The sequence below is a fragment of the Narcine bancroftii genome, chromosome 2, assembly GCF_036971445.1.
Source record: "Narcine bancroftii isolate sNarBan1 chromosome 2, sNarBan1.hap1, whole genome shotgun sequence".
Lineage (NCBI taxonomy): Eukaryota > Metazoa > Chordata > Chondrichthyes > Torpediniformes > Narcinidae > Narcine > Narcine bancroftii.
The window spans coordinates 140710528-140724881 of NC_091470.1; the positions used below are offsets into that span (position 1 = coordinate 140710528).

Here is a 14354-nt window from a genome sequence, read left to right on the forward strand (position 1 = left end):
TAAAGAGCCCAGTGAATTTCCCTTTCTAGTTTTCCTGCTTTTCTGGGAAGTCGATTTACTGTCTGGAATTTCTACTCTTGAGAATCATTCTCACGATATCCGTGCAAGCATCACGCAAATGAGATTCGTTTTTGACCTATCATTGTTCTGAAAGGCACACCTGTCAACCAAAGGCAAAGCAGATTGGTCTGAGGTAAAGAAAGCACCTGCGCAGGGGAGGTGGGAGTTGCATGTAAGTAGAAACTCTCGACGTTCTCTGTCTCTTTGCTTCTGCACCTCATCCAAGCCCAGTCGCATTGATTGTCTCCGAGTTTTTGCACCTAAATTTAAAAGCTATTGGTAGCCTTCATTAAGTTCATTTTTTGAACAGTTTTGAACGATGGGTGTCTTAGTTTCTTATTACTAGCTTATTACGTTTCATAGAATTCATCAAAGAAGACATTCTAGACGACAAGTGGAGCCATCGGACAACAAAGAAAATCATCGGATCTACTCTGTGAAAGTCATGGCTTGTGAAAGTTTTCAATTTTTGAAGCAGATGTGGAGTAAAGGTTTAAAGTGTTTGCAGGCACAGAATTAATTCATTCTGTTTCACCATCTTGCTGACCTTGAGGTACAGGTATATTGGTTAAAATAGGAAGGTGGTTGGGAAGGAGAAATAACAATATTAAAAGAATAAGATTTTAGTTGAGTAGATGTTCAGTAGCATGAAACATTGTTTGGTAATTGTAAAGAAATAATATAAATGGTATCAGTTTCTGTTGGGTTGGAAGGGCCGGCAGATGAATTGAAACGTGCCCCTTTCAACCAGTTTAACCAGTTGGGGCAGGTCAAGACAGCACAGAGAAAGCCAGGGATGGAGAGCTGAAAGTTAAAGGCACATTTATCTGGCCTTTGAAGTCAACAGCTTAAAGAATGGACGTTTTATAACATTGCCTTGTTTAAAGTCATCTCAAACTGAGGTTTGGATAATCATTTGACAAACTTTGTTTTAAAGTTAAAAGAAGATAATTTGATTTTTTTTAAGGAAGTCTAACCCCAGCATCTACAGACTTTCATATTTAACCCTACAATGCAGAAGATGTGACAAGAGTATACAACATATTAAATAGAACTACTAATTGTTTTTTGGAATATAAATCTAGGAGTGCCATGAATATTTTCTGAGAAGTAGTATTTAATATTTATTAATTTGCCTTTAAGACATAAGTGCATGTTTAAATCTGGTTTGTTTTTTTCATTTTCAAATTTTTTTATCAGGGCTCTGCACAAAACTTCCCTGTTTTGTTAGTTTCTTTGGTATGATTTTAAAGTCTGGCAAAAAAAAAAATCCTACGTTTTTTGTTTAACCATGGAATGCTGCAAAAATATCAGTGCAAAAATGTCATGTCTTCATTCAGCTTCAAGATTGGGTAACAACATTTTATTTGAGAGGAAAATTAGTTTCTTTCTGCCTTGTTCCTCTGAAGTACTAAGCTCCAGCAGTGGGTCTTTTGCAATAACTTCGTTCTGTTAACCTTTTTTTAAAATGTTGAATCCCTTTCATTTATTAGATGGAAAAAATTCCACTTTATTTCAATGTACATTTTGGTAGTAATCCAGGCATTGTATATTTTATTTAACTTTTGACAATAATAGATTTAAAATGATAAGGAGAATGATTTTCTTTTTCACAACAAAACTTTCAAAACTGGTTCAGCCATGTGATACAACTCATTATGTCCTTAAATTGAGGAGCAAAATTGCATTTTTCATTTAAACTATTTACATTTTTAAAATGTTCTTATCTGTTTTTGTAAAAAACTATTTATACTGTGATTGACTGATAATTTGAAGTTGTTTAAAGCACTGCAAAATATTAACTGTTCAGTTGAACTTAACGTGAATACCAACAAAATATAAAGCTGGCCTGAAGACTCGTTTAGAAATCAATGACTTAGCTAAACAGCAGAGGGAAGTTCTTAAACTTTTGGAATCGTGTAAAATTCACTTCAGTGGTTAAAAAAAATGTTTTGGACCTTAATTTTTAAAATGTTAAACCAATTGCAGACACTAATTGTTCGGTAAAACTGTTCACTTTGTTGGAAAATCTGTTCTGGAAAGTGGATCCTTTGTTCGAAAACTGGATGAATCAGTCCAGTTTGAGTCCAATGTTACCTTTATTATATGCTATAGATAATTAATACAGGAAACAGATCTATCTTTATTTTAGGAAGATGCAATTTGGTTATGATTTCCTCCTTCCAAAAAAATTTAGGGTGTGCTATTTGTCTTGACTTGCTGAGGTAAAACTATGATCATTTTTAAAATTGTAGATGGAAAATTTAGAAAAAATATCAGTGTCAAAAAGCAAGGAAGTAAGTTGTATTGTGAATCAGACAGAAAGCAGTACTTTGTATGTGTTTTTTTTAACCATGTTTTAGTTAACATAAAACAAAACGAAGTAACTTGATGACAAATTTTCAATTAGTACAACAGAACTTCCAAATTATAGAACTGCTTTAATGTTTTGGTCATTGAAAAACAATGTTGTGGATTAAACAATATCATTTAAGGACATTAAGGGACAGAGGCAAGGGCAGATCATTTGGATTCTTGTGTCAGATCACGGGGAATCTTTGCCCTGGAATCTTCAGTGCACTTTCCTCTACTAATTCCTTGATTTGTTTAATAGATAAAAATCTTTTAACCATTTTATTAGATGTTATCATGATCAATCTCCACCACCGTGGGGATTTATACAGAGATCAAATTGCACTGGAGTTAAATTTCACTAGCAAAATTTGTCAGAAAGCTTTGATGGGTGTTTAATTTTAAAAAATCACCTGCTCAGCAGTGGATTTTTGATTCTATAAAATAAATGGTCTGAAATTTAGCTTCATTTTAAAAATCTTTGGACCTCACTTCTGTAGATTTGTTATTCGCATTAAGCAGAATTTTCATGGCTTCTTTTGTCTGAACATTAGGTGTCAGTAAAGCATCTAAATTCTCCCCCTGTAATATTTTTGTCTTGTTCGGGTGCCAAGTGTACATATTCTTTTCTGTCTTCAAACCCAAAATAGCACTTCATCTTATTCAGTTGGGGGAAATAAAAGTCTCTCTGTTCACCTGGACCCCAGGTAACCCATTGAAATCTGCCCTTAGATTTTCATCTGCCTTGTTCATTGCACGATTGCTAAGCATTGATTAAGGGTTCAGTCACAGTTAACTCACAGGTAAGCTTCTTCACATCAAAATTAGATTCCACTGTGAAGCTGGAAGTCTCGACACATGGTGATAGGATTGCTTAACATCTACATTGAGAACCACCTAGACCTGAATTCATGTGGACCTTGGCCAGGCGTTGGCTGGAAGGGGTGGGGAAAGCAAAGGTAATTCTGGTGCCTAATTGCTGGTCTTAAACAGAAGAGGGGTTGGTGTTTGCTTCCTGTTTTCTACATGTCTTATTCATTGTTTCCTTTCTTTCCAAGGCCTGTACATTGGTAATAATGCTGATGATTAACTAAATGAAGGCTGTAGCCAGGCAACCATTAGCTGGGTTTTATATTTCAAGGGTTCAAAATGACCAGAGAAGCCACATTATTCACGAGTCGGGGAAACTGAGATTTTCTCTTGGCACTCTTTGTACTCCCTTTCACGACGGTAAGATTACAGGTGTTTCTCATTCCCAGACAAACTTTCTGCTTTTGCTTTCAGATCACCTCTACAGTGGGTTTCTTTTCTTCCCCATTCTGAAGAATTGACGTTGCTATCTGTACACAACACTAAGCTTCTTGCATGCTATTTGCATTCGATAAACAGATATTCTTATGGAGAAAATTTATTTTATGGAGAATGTATTTTGTGGGAGCAGTGAATCTTGTTTATAAACATATTTCCTTCAGGATTTTTTGTCCACAAATGTTAGACAAATTTTAATCTCTTGCAAAAGAAGCAAGTTAAGACCGGCAGAGTTCAGATTCAACTAATGAACTTGTCTTTTGTTGCATTATCACTGCTAAGAGCTTGATAACTATGCTGCTATTTTCACACTATTTAAATATTAAACAAAGTTTGAGAACTTGAATAGCTGCTAACAAAGTTCCTTTTGCTCTTTCATTATTTTTAAAAATGTATTTGGGTGCTGAATTTGATGAATGTGCTTTTGACTGGTCCAAGTTTATACAGATGGGAGGTGTCCTTTGTCCCTTTTATAGAACTAGGGTAAAAATCGAAAGTCAAGTGGAGAAAGTTCTGGCATGAAATATTGCTCTCCACAGTTACAAGTTAGTTAAGCTAAACATGGCTTCCAAAGCCAAACTTTACAGGGGCTCTGTTTAAAACTTAAGTCTGTTTCAAAGTAGGTTGAAATGGCAAAACATTTTCTTTTGCTTTGTGACTTTATTGTCAGTTAAGGTAATGGTAATGTAGGAAAGAATGAAAAATCTGATGGAATGTTCATCAACAGTGTTGCTTTACCCTCGAATTTTTCCAGTACATAGACCCAGATTATTGTTTGTTTAAAATCCACATTTAAAGATATCCCAGAAACAGCTTCTTTCAAATGACACCTTTGTCTGCTGAAAAATTGGTACATCCAGTTACAGTTAGTAGTTACACAGTAACAGATGTTATTGAGTGACCTTTCCAAACTAGCCAGTACAAAGGGAGACACTATCAGATTCATTTCTTTATTAGAAAGGAAGTAAAATTGTGAGGGAAATGAATTTCTTTAGTGGAGAACAAGGAGTTGCAGTTAGGTGGAGAACGTGCATGCTTTCTGTTATTTGAGTTCTATTTTGGGAGCTGAAAATGTATGTATTTGGCACCATGATGTTCCAACCTCTTGTTAACATTTTTAGTGAAGCGTTAAATGCGTACTGGTGATCTGTTTCACCTTTTAGAATCCAAGACAAAATAACTTAATTCACCTCTGGGTCTCGGAAATTAGCTCACAATGAATTACTCTAATTTTCCCCTTATATATTTACTTGCGAATAAATTGTGATTGTTTCCAATGTTTATGAATATTATTTGTGCAATGCTGTGAAGTAAATAGGCGTAGAAATTGTGAAGAGAATGGATTAACCTAATTTACTCAGGAGCAACTTTCTTTGACAGGTTTTGATTATAGTCCTGTTTTCAATTACATTTATGTGGACTTGAACTGAGGAACATGTTGCTTTTAACTTCACCTGTTGAGAGGAACCAGGAAGTGCAACTAATTTATTTGTTCTGAGAATGTTAATGGAATATAACAACTATCCAAGAATAAACCTTGTTATAATTATGGAAATTATTCAATGCCTTGTAAAAAAAAGATAAATGTGATCTCTTCACAGTACAGCACAAGGTTTTTAAACACTTGTTATATCAAACTCTTCAAAATATGATTCCAGGGCATGTGTCACAAATCATAAGGCAGATTTTAGTTTTAAAAAAAGAACAATCTGATGAATTCCTTTTCAAATTCATTTTCCTGTAGTTCGCTCTACTTTGTGAGGCTTCAAGATGACATGTATGTGATGCTGTGTCTTTAAGGTTAGTGAGGTAATGATATCTTGAACCCTATTTGCATTTCATTTACTGAACTTTGACAATCTGAGAGGCAATTTTACTTCTCATTTTCATGTTTTTATTAACACGAACATTACATCCCTTAGGAACTGGAATTTTTGGCATATGACTCATTAACAAGTGTATTAATGCATTAATGTAAAATATTGCAGTCATAGATTAAACACAATATTAGACATTGCTGAAGAACATATCTCAGTTGACCACTGTAATAATTTCTAAAACAGTACTTGGAGTTTCCAAAGATTATTTTAAATCGATGGAGTACTTTTTTTAATGATAGATTGGTGCTAGACTGAATTTTTCGAATGTCTGTTAGGAAATTAGTACAATTTTATAATATCCATAGAAAGCATTTTATTTGCTTGCATTTTCTGTTTCTACATGTGTAATGAGTCGGTCCTTGTGACTTTCCAAAGCAGAACCTTTCAAAGATAATGAGATGAATTTATTTTGTTAACCATTTTTGGCCAGGTCCTCTTTTTCAGCTCTTGCTTAATGAAACAATAACCAATAAAAATAGAATCTGCTGAAAACACACAACAGATCAGACAGCACTAACAAACACAATGCACTTTCCCCAGAGCTAAAAATATATGGTAACGAACAACTCGGAAGTGAGTGCAATTGCGTTATTGTTTACATTTTATCTTCTACAAAAGAAAACCTACAACTTATTTTGATCTGTAACTTCTTGAGGCAATGCATTTGACAAGTTAGAACCAGTAATGCTACATTTTTTGACTGATACCAGAGACGCAGATTGAAAAGTTTTCATTAGTTTGTAGCATTCAAGGCACTGGAGGCCATTTTGCTGCTGCTCAGATAGCTGCTTTACAAAATGGTGGGAATAGTTTTGCCCCTGGAACTATAAAGGAACAGAGGTAGCAGGTGACATTCTTTCAGTTCATTTTCCTTTTTAAGTTTGCAAAGGGTTTGTGTAAGAACGTATCTGCATATTCTCAGTGGGTGGAAGTTTTTAGCATTATGTTTCATTCTAGGTTTCCTGTTCATCTTTTTGTGAGTGGTTTCACTTAGAACAGAAAACTGGTGATGCCATCTCCAGAGATACCACGTAAACCTCTTCTGATTTGGTTCATTACAGATTCATATCAAATCAAGTCTTAGGTTTTGGCATTTAGATCCACTGTTTTTACAATGCAGGCAATAGGATTGAAAGTCTTCTGAATAAAACTTCCTGGTTTAATTTAAAAACTAAAGAGGGTCTGTACTTGACTTTTTTACACCTTAGTTAAATAGGAGGCCATCGTACTAATCTTCATTTCAAAGGGCTGCATGGGCTACCCAAATTTAAATGGTTTGTAACCTTTTAAAAACTTTTTTTGTATACGTAATTTCAAGCTATTAGTCATGGGCCAATAATAAATCAGTATAATAACACTGAATATACTTGATATTTGTAAGCTGTTGATCATTTTACCTCCATGTAATTGTGTTTAGATGTGCAAAACATTATTATAAAAGCACACTGATATTACAAAAGATTTGAATGTCAGTATGATTTATGACAGAAACTGTTGATGTGGCAAGGTTTGGTTGTAGACCTGCAGTAGCAACAATAAGTCAAACTTGCTTCATGTGCAATTTCCTTCCCTTGATCTGCTTTTGAAACAGACCACATGTTCACGTTGAACACATCAGAGACGATGCCCAAGCAGAACCTTTGCATTGCTATTTCTGCCAATCCAGTTCTATTGATTGAACTCCTTTATACTTGAATTTTCCTTAATGATGTGTCTTCACATAATTCACCAGGTACAGGGGACAAAGAGAGTTGTGTTTGCTCTGGGGCAGGATGGTGAATCTGGCATTCCTAGACTGGACTCAATGAAAGTGAGACCAAAAAATATAGGAACAGAATTAAGCCATTTGCCCCATTGTGTCTTTCCTCAAGGCTATGCAGCTATATTTCATCATCGCACATCAGATGACTTGACCTCCACAGCCGTCCTTGGCAGATTCGTCATCCTGTGGGTCAAGACATCCTTCCTCATCACTGTTCATTATGTATTATGAGGCTATTCTCTCTGGTTCCAGATTTCCCCCACTGCTGGAAAGAACCTCTCCACCTCCACTCAATCCGTTCCTTTCAGTATTCGATAGGTTTCAATGAGATCTCCCGTACTCTAAGCTCCAGTGAGTACCGTCTCAGAGCCATCAAATAATCATCCTATGATAACCCTTTCATTCTAGGGATCATTCTGGTGAAGCTCCTCTGGATTCTCTCGAGTGCCAACACATCCTTGCCTAGATGAGGAGCTCAAAACTATTTGCAGGCAGTCTACCCAGTACCTGATAAAGCCTCAACATTATATTCCTACTTTTATATTCTCTCCCTTTCGAAATGAATGCTAGCATTGCATTTGCCACTGATACTACCTGCCAGTTAACCTTTAGGGGGTCTTGCACGAGGACTCCCAAGATCCTCTGTGCCTCTGATGTCTGAGCTCGTTGTTACCTATTTAGAAAATAATCTCTGCCTTTATTCTTTCCACTAAAGTGCAGGATCATATATTTTTCTCCACTGTATTCTATCTGCCATTTCCATCCCTGATCTCCTAAGCTGCCTGTGTTCTGTAGACTCAGTGCTTTCTCAACATTACCTGCCCCTCCTATCTTTGTTTCATTCACAAATTTGGCCACAAACCCACCCACTTTGTCGTCCAAATCATGAACATATAATGTGAACAGAAGCAGCCCCAAGCCCTGTGGAACACCACTAGTCACTGGCAGCCAATCAGAAAAGTCCCTTTTATCCCCATTCTCCGTCTTCTGCCAGTCAGTACTCATCTCTCCATGCTAATATCTTTCCCATCATCTCGTGGACTCTTATCTGCTTAGTATCCTTATGTACAGCACCTTCTCAAAATGTAACTTTTTAAGAAATAGTTGCTGATTCCTTATGGAATAAATGTAAAAACTGTATAGAAAGAAGGCACAAACTTTCATATGAAGAATGTTTTTGTAACCAAGGTTTGACTTACATTATATGAAAGTCAATTCATTCAGTGCTGATGAAGAAAAAAATGAGTGTGTAATTGAAACAAGGTCATTGTTTGACATTTAGCAGCTTGAGACAGAAAATAATAACAAATAGACTGGTTGAAGTGGGAGGCAGTGAGCAAGGTCCAGTCGTTAACAGCAATTATTCTAACAATGGCTGCTAGAAAACTAACATCGAGAATCTTCTGGGGAGGTATTGTCATCTTACTGGGCAGCATTGGATGTAACCTGTATTCTAATACTGCCTGGTAATGATGACGATGGCTTTCTGATTTCTTCGGAGAAGAATTCAATCCAAACAGAAGAATAGAAATATCTGGTTGATAGGTTTAAAAGGCACAGGTAAAACTTTGAAGTTTGTTTTGAAAGGGAAAAAACATATTCTTTTACCTTCTCATCACAGTGTTTTCTTAATGAAGGGATGATTGCTGTATTTGTTTTGTGTCTTTATATCCTCTGTAATATTGCATTAATTTTTAACAGAACTTCCTTGATAGTCCTTCACCAGAGTTACGGCGGGTGACCCTGTTAGCATCAGTTCCTTTGACAGCAAATACTTCCAAGACAATAGGAGGTGAAGGTGGTTGGAATACTTACATTGACAAGGTAGGGCATGTTTCATACAGTACCACAACGTTAGCTTTCTGCACTAAACCAAACCTATTGGTAAAATCATGAAAACAGTTTCAGTTGTTACTTTGCAGCCTGACAGGAGAAATTACTCACATTTTCCCAGTTGAGAACTATGTGTTGATTCACCAAAATGTGCATCTCTTTTTCATTCTGAATATTCAATGATTGTTAGAACATGTGTTTAAATTCAACATTTATCTTTCTATTTATAGCGGCAATAAAAATAAATCTGAAGGTTAGTATTGCTCAAAACTCGGATTTTAAGATGCATTTCAATATGCAAAATCAAAAGGGCTAAGAAGAGGAGCTAGTTTTTAATCCCCAAAAAAGCTTGAAGAGTAACACAAAAACTACAGATGCTAGAATCGTGAACAAACAATGAGAAGCTAGCGGGACTGGAGAGATCATGTGGCATCCGTGGGTAGATGCAATCGTCGAGTCCTCCAGCTTCTCAATGTTTGTTCACGGCCTGTTCACAGAACAGAGGAGGAGGCGCTGGACATCTTAAAATGTATAAATCCCCGGGGCCTAACAACGTGTATCCTAGGGCATTGTGGGAAGCTTGGGGGAAAATTGCAGGAGCCCTGGCGGAGAGGCTTATGTCATTGCCTGGCATGGTTGGGTGCTGGAAGAGTGGAGCATAACTAATGTTGTGCTTGTCAGGAGAGTTGTAAGGACAAGCCAGGCAATTACAAATCTGTGAGGCCTAACATCATTGGTGTGTAGGTTCCTGGGGGGAATTCAGCATTTGGAAACACAAGGACATTTTGGGGACAGTCAGCATTGCTTTTTACATAGGAAATTGTTTCTCACAAATCTGATAAAAAGATTTTTCAAAGAGGTGATCAAGAGAACTGATGAGGCAGGACAGTGGACATTGTCTACATGGACTTTACCAAGGCCTTTGACAAAGTATCACATGGAAGGTTGGCCCAGAAGATTCAGTCATATGACATGAAGAATCAGCTGGTCGATTAGATACAAAACTGGCTTGGGTGGTAAGAGTGGTAATGGGAGAGTTGTTTTTCAGTTTGGAGCCTGTGAAAAGTAGTGTGCCACAGGGATCAATGTTGGAGCCACTGTTGTTTGTCATTTGCATTAAAGAGTTAGCTGCAAATGTAGGTTGTATGGTAGTAAGTTTGTGAATTCAGCAGGACCAAAGGAGTAAGTAGGGAGAGGAATGGCAGATGCACCTCTATTCAGATGAGTATGAGGTGTTGCATTTTAAAAATCAAACTGGGGCAGGTCATTCACAGTCATTGGTGGCACCCTGGAGAGTTTTGGAGAACAGACAGACTGAGGAATATAGATACACAGTTCCATGAAAGTGGCAATAAAAGTAGACAATGGTGAGGTCAAAGCATTGAGTACAGGAGATGGAATGTCATGTTGAACTCTACAAGACCTTGGCCAGGCTACGTTTGGAATATTGTACGCAGCTCTGGTTGCCCTGATACAGGAAGGATGTCATTAATCTGGAAAGGATGGAAAAAAAGATTCACGAGGATGTTACAGGGATTTAAGGTTTGAGTGATACGAAGAGGCTGGAGAGTGACATTTTCTGCTGGACACAGGAGTCTGAGAGTAACCTTGTAAAAATATATAAACATGAGGAGCATGGATCAGCTGATTAGTCAGACTTTTCCCCAGGGTAAGCAAGTAAAGTATAGATTTGTGAGAGGGGAGACTTAAGGAGAAACGTTTTCAAATGAAGGTCATGTGTATATAGAACAATCTCTCCTTCTAATATCTAGGCACTCTGCACTGCCTTGGCCAATTGGTCAACATATTTGATGGAACCATCCCACCTGGGCCACGTCTTTTTTTTCCCCCCTCAAATAGAGGAGTCTGGTAACGCCCACCACCAGGTTCAACGCCCACCACCAGGTTCAACATCCACCACATTTCAATTCCCATTGTTGTGGGCCTCTCAGTGAAGTGATGCTGCCTTTGTCCTGCTTTACCCCTGTAACACCACACTCAGCGCTTTTGTTTTTTACACCACCTCTTCCATTCAAGGGTAGCTTGGCTGGATATTTTGGTACAATCCATTCAGAGGCAGGTACAATGATAACATTTAAAAAGACAGCTTACAGGTGTCTGGGTAGGGAAGGTTGACAGAATGTGGGCCAAACACAGGCAAAAGGGGCAAGCTGCGAAAGGCAATGGTTAACTTGGACAAGTTTAGCTGAAGGGCCTATTTCACACTGTGACTTCCTGACACGGGCAGAAAGAAGTCGATGATAAGGAGATGAATCAAGAAATAGTGGTTAGGTGACACCAAGAGATTTTTCAGACAGGAAAATTAAGTGAAACAATGGTGAATCTCTGGGAAACATTTTCCACTCAATAGTTCTACAAGTTGCAATTTTAACCATATGTTCATATTAGTACATTTAGTCAGAAACACCTTCAACAGAGATTATATTTTTAAGCCCATACAATGGATAGTTTGTGTGTATCTTCTCCTGAATTTGTTCTCTCTTTCTCAATCTCTCTAATTCACTCTAATTCTTATCCTCACTCATTCATGTTCTGTTCTTGTCCTGAATTAAATAAAAGAAAGAATATGACATTAGTTCTTGCTTTTAAAAATATTGTTTCACAGTCTGAACAGATTATGAACAGTCTGTAAAAGAAGAGTTTACTTTTCTACTGTGTTTTTCGCATTCTTTTCTTTCCAGGCTGCTTCACAGATAGTATTTACAAGTTGCTAATGTAACTTTGGACGTGAGACAGCATGCTTGTAGATAGTGGTTTCTCATGAACTGTTTCAGAAGTTTGAATTGGGAGATGAGCATTGGCTGACATTCCAGCGATAACTCCTCCATCCTTTTGGCAATAGTGATGAGATTTTGTATTCCACCTCAGTAAACCCTCAGAGGTGCCCTAGTGTGTCAATTCACATTTTTGGAATGGTAAGGTAAGCATTTTTCCCCTGACTTAGTGAATCTAAAACAAGAGGGCAAACAGTTAAATTGAGAGAGGAAAGATTTAAAAGGGATCTGAGGGTACCTTTTCACATAGAGGGGGATAGGTTTATGGAATTAGCTGCCAGAGGAAGTGGTAGAGATAGGGAGATTATTTTCTGTTCCTAAGTCATTCTTTTATGTATTCAGAGAGAGAGAGAATCCAGAGAGTTATGGGCCAAATGCTGGCAAATGGGACGATCTTGATCAATGAAGACAAGTTGAGCCACTGCCATGCTGTGCAACTCCAACTCCAACTCCAACCTGTAACCTTTCAACTCAAGAATGATACAGTTGAAGCAGGAAAAAGCCACACCATTGAAATGTCACGGCTTATCTGCCTCACTCCTCGACCCCTCTGTTGGGCCAGGTTCCCAGAGCCTTTGTTTTCCTGATCTATCAAAAATTTATCCATCTCCCCTTTAACTATCCTCTGATCTACAGTCCAGGGAACAAAGTTCCAGAGATTCACCACCCACTGTGAGAAGACATTCATACATCCTTCCGTTTTAAATCTCAGCCCCCTAATTTTGTAACCCTGTTCCCCCATTCAAGTCCCTCCCACTATTGGAACATCTTAATATCTACCCTGCTATTATCCCTTTGTATCATATGTTTCAGTAAGATCACCCCTCATTTTCCTAAAGTTCAAAGAATACAGATCCAACCATCTCATCTCTGATATTATCCTTGTGAATCTCTTCTGGGATGCTTTCATTAAGAGTATTTACTTTCTTAAATAAGGAGACCAAGACTGTAGAAGTTACTCCAGGTGCAGCCCTATCAACATTCTATACAATACTTCCCTGTTTCTGAACTCCAAATTCCTATCAATTAAGGTCAGTGATTCGTTACATTTCTACTTATTTATTGTACCTACTTACCAACATTTTGTGAATTGTCCACAAGAATATCATGTTCTAGGCTATTTTGTCCCCGTGTCATTGAATACGATCATGTTGATCTTTGTGGCACTTTCCTGCATTAACTTTTAATTCCCAAAAATTTCAAGTATCTATCAACTTCTGCCTTCAATGCACTGAATAACTCTGCCTTCAGAGTGTTTGAAGATCGGTACACTGGGACACTGGACGAAGAAGTGCCTCTGACTTTTGTGTTGAATGGCCAATCTTTTATTTTGAATTCATATTTCTTGAATTTCAACACCGTAGCAGAGAGCTATTCAACCCTCATCAGAATTTTGGACAGTTGCGGAAGATCACCTCTGATTCTTCCAAACTCAGGAGAGGATCATCTTTGTTTGTTTGACCTCTCTTCAAATGACAAGCCTGCTCTGCCATGAATCAATTCGATGAACATTTATCTCATTCCCTATATCATGGTCAGGCTTCCTTTGGTTAATAAATCAGATTTTCACGCAATATTCCAGATGTTACAAGCTAGAAAAGGTGCAATTAACTTTACGACCTTTACAACAATAGAAGCATACTTTGAGTGTTCAAGCTACTTTTTGGAATTTTAATTGAATAAAAATTGAACCACTGAATCTATTACATTCAAACTGAATTTAAGTATATTTTAATTCAATATGAATTCGAGAGTGAATACTGAGATTTTGTTTCAAAGATTATGGCAGTATTCATGTTTTAATTAAGATGAACAAAACAAAACATTTAAATGAATCAACCATCAGAAGAACAATTTCAATTTCCATTATTTTCCATCAGTTAAGCGGAATAGATCTGCAGCATTTTTCTGGTCCCAAATGCCCACCTTTTAATGATCCTATAGAATGTTCTTCATCACATGGCAGGATCATCTTTGTACATCAGAGTATCACTCTGTGGATTGATAAGTCGTTAGAGGGAAGATGAGGAAGGAATACTTCAAGAAAAGAGATGTAGGGGTCTGAAATGTACTATATTAAAAAGGCCTAATTAAAGTGACACGAATATATATTTTAAAGAGCAATGCTCTATAGATCAGAAGGTGGAAGGTATGATTCCCGTGGTAACCCCTTGCAAATTGACATAGATACATTGAGCTATGTGTTATATATTTTCTTTGATTCTATGATTTTATCAGTTCAAAACCATCTCTTTTTTTGTCCTCCATGGCTTGAAATTTTGAAGTCAGTACCTGCATCAGTACATTGGTCAAGATCAAACAACTAAACAACAAATAAAACCTAAGGCCCAACTTTTATTTTTT

The 14354-nt window shown here is 37.2% G+C and overlaps 1 long non-coding RNA gene across 4 annotated transcripts in view; it reads left to right on the forward strand.

Moving 5' to 3' along the window:
* The first annotated feature begins 277 nt into the window (after nucleotides 1-277).
* Nucleotides 278-14354, forward strand: part of LOC138754256 (uncharacterized) — a 37824-nt gene continuing 23747 nt past the window's right edge. For 3 of the 4 annotated variants that reach the window (XR_011351618.1, XR_011351617.1, XR_011351620.1), the window contains exons 1-5: nucleotides 278-613; nucleotides 3471-3642; nucleotides 5465-5520; nucleotides 9064-9186; nucleotides 12927-13021. This is a non-coding gene — a long non-coding RNA (uncharacterized lncRNA). The remainder of the gene's footprint in view (nucleotides 614-3470; nucleotides 3643-5464; nucleotides 5521-9063; nucleotides 9187-12926; nucleotides 13022-14354) is intronic. The other variant, XR_011351619.1, reaches the window with a different exon arrangement.